Genomic DNA, 3,309 nt, shown 5'->3' on the forward strand with positions numbered 1-3,309 from the left:
AACCCAAGCGCAACCAAGGGAGGTGCCAAGACCCCTGACATCACTGACGGCCAATTAAAACCAACACATTTCTGTGACTGGAACACCTTGGATCTTTATGGTCATATGGGAATCTAGCACAGATCCATGAGCCCTTATTGAAAAGCCCCAGCTTGGGTACCTGCTGGAGAAGGTACAGAGAGCTCTACAATCCTTTCTGTCTCACAACTACGTGGCACTGATGCTCCCAAGAAATACTTACTTGGTTTGCTGAGGAAGACTGGCCCGACAGCAGATCAGTTCTCTTCAGCTGTCCAGAGTCTGTCTGAGAGCTGACTGTGGAGATGCACAAAGCAGCTATTCCCTTTGGTGTTACTCTGTATTTGCCTCGTGCCTGTGATGTGCTGGCAACAGCGGAGCTGCCTGAGGAGTTGCCTTGTGTGACTGGGGAAGTGGAGCAGCATGTCAGGATGCCTCTTGGTCTCCTTGAAGAAACTTTCTGTCAGTTCAGCTCTCTGCTAGAAAGCCCTAGATGCTGACAGACTGCCCTCCACATCTTATAGACATTCCTGAAATCTTCTTAATCCTGACTACTGGGATATGTTTAGAAAATGGGTATTTTCTTTCTTGCAGAACTGTAGACCTATTTTCTATCCCAGTTCTGATTTTAAAAAAATGCTATTAAGGTCCTTAACAAATCTGTTGAAGAACGGTCTGAGCTCCTTGACATTTTCTAATCAAAAGCCTCATAGCTCTAGTTGCTGAATGTGGGGTAGTTTGATTTTAGTTTGTGATGTTTTTACCTCCATCAAAACCTTTAATCTGGATGTCAACTAGGAGATAACCCTTGGTAGAATTCATCATGACTATTAAACCCTTAGGCCAGTGTTTGCTTCATATTTGTATTCATGTTCAGTCTTTTCAGGTTTGGGAGGGACTTTATCTGCCACTCTCCAGTATGCAGATGGGTCCCTAAGAGTGTCCTGTATGTGGGATGCTATACTCTGACCTGAGAACTACTCCTATACCACCTAGACAACCAGCTGGTAACTAGGTGGGCAACCCGTCTTTTCCAGAGGTGATGAATGCTTTTCCTGTTTGCTCACAACATCTCAGCTTTAACACATCTGAAGGTGACGTGAGTGCTGTACTCCTGCTTGTAGACACATGAATGAATATTCTCTGCCCAAATCAAATGGGCCAAGAGTGATTCCTTTCTGCTGGGCTCTTGGCAGAGCACTGGTGCTGCAGCAATCACACTGGGATGCCCCTGGGATTACAGCTCTAGGTTTTAGGGAGGGTATGTGTATGTGTGTGTTTGGTCCAAGGCATATATAATGAAGAACAGGGAAGGGGCTGAGGAGCAGGTGCAGAGCTGCCTGCAGAAATGATACCAGCTCCTTCCTGGACTTTTTTGAGGACAGGTTCTGGGTTACTGTTGCCAACAACCTCATGACCTCAATGTTTTGACACCAGCTGGTGTCTCTGCACCTTCCCTGGGGCTCCTCGATTGCATTCAGAGGCTTCACAACCTCTTCTAAGAGATTCATTATCGCTGTATATATTCTGCCCTACTGGACTTGCCAGTAGAGAAAAAGGGTGGAGCTGAGCAGAGGCACAGTCACTTGGTCGGTAAGGCTGCACTACAACTCACATCTGACCAAGAGGTCCCTTGCTTTTCTTTCTCCTCTCTCTGGCTGTGCAGTGGGCTCTAACTTTTTGAGGTACACTGAAGAATCAGTTCACCATATAAAGATGGCCTTTCTCAGGCTTGGTGACCTCTGCTCAGTGGGACAAGGCATTCTCAAAAGAGTTGCTGTTTTAAAACTATTTTCCTCTCCAAGGTGCTCTGCTCCAGGAGCCTGTTTTCTGCTGTTACCTAGTTGAGAAACCAGGGACAAACACATCCAGCAAGAGGTGGCAAGACATCAGAGACAATTACATAATGCCGCACCTTGACCCAGACACCACCGAAGTGCAACGTTTCAGATCCCCCAACTGTTTCTCCTTGATCTGCCTGCAGGGGCTCTCACAACTCCTAGGAGGATTTAGGCTGTGTGGCTTCTGGACTAGGTCCTCTCTGATTTGCATGTGGCACTCCATCAGTAGGCTGCTCAGCATCTTCATACCCCCGGATGTGCAACCAGGGAGACTTTTTTTGCCCTGGAAGGTCATTTCTTTTCAAGGCATGACTAGGAGTCAGCTCTGCATCAAAGTACAGCATTGTTTCATTCTCTTCTGACTTGCCTGACATCTGCATTCCCAGCCTGGGAGATGCTAAACAAACTTCCTCTACCTGGGCACTCGGATATCTTGCAAGGGCCAGTACTCTTGCTGTATGGGGCACCAGGACTCTGTGAGCTGCACTGAGCGCTCTGCATAGTGCTCTCTGTGTTCAGCTACCGACCCAGAGGTTCATTTCTTCTCAGCTGCTCCTATTTAAGCTTCTTTTTTTCTGGCAACTTTCAGCATCTTGGGATTGGTTTTCCCTGGGTCCCCATTTGTTCTGGGAGTGAGTAGCAGTACCACAGACAACCTATTTTCTGATGAGGCAACATAGAAGTGCAGAGGAGTGTGATATGCTGCGGCTGTTACACATGCTGGTTGTGGCCTGCTTTTGACCTGAATCCATCTTTTACGAAGCGACTTGTAATCTGAACATACTTTGGTTGGCCTAGTGTAACATCCAATGCTTTGACTAAACTTTGAATACACAGCATGTCATTGAAGTGTGGAACTTGCTACCATCAGATGTCCTGGACGCTGAGAGTTTAGCCACGTTCAAAAAGGGGTTGGACAATTTCTTGGAAGAAAGGGCAATCAGTGGCTTCTGAGCTACAACTTCCCCCACCTTAAATGCTGGAGGCCGCAAGTGAGAGAGGAACAGTGGGGAAAACCCTGGTCCTACCCAGATCACAACTTCTCCTGGTCAGCATCTGCTCTGCCGCTGTGTGACACCCAATACTGGGCAAGATGGACCTACAGTCCCAGCAAATGGCCAGTCTTAGGTTCTTAACTTGCTAAGGATGGTGCTTAAGTGATCCATGGATAAAGGCAGCCAAGTTGGGCTTGGCTGCCTTCATGAAGCTTTATGCTTTTCGACATAAAAAGCACAATGCCCGGTGTTAACTATGTTTGCCATGCGATGCACGTGCATGAGCGATGCAATGGTAAACAACGTTTTTTCACATCCTCGCAGGCTCGGACACGCTCTCTCCCGCGCCCCCAAACAGCCTCTCCCTCGGGGGCGCCACCTCCAGCCTTCAACGGGGGGCGAAGCAAAACAAACCGGATCGAAAGCCTGACGCGCCCGGCCCCGGCCCCGGCCCC

Source organism: Gavialis gangeticus, unplaced genomic scaffold (genome assembly GCF_001723915.1).
Source record: "Gavialis gangeticus isolate Ggan-Ray unplaced genomic scaffold, GavGan_comp1, whole genome shotgun sequence".
NCBI classification, from domain to species: domain Eukaryota; kingdom Metazoa; phylum Chordata; order Crocodylia; family Gavialidae; genus Gavialis; species Gavialis gangeticus.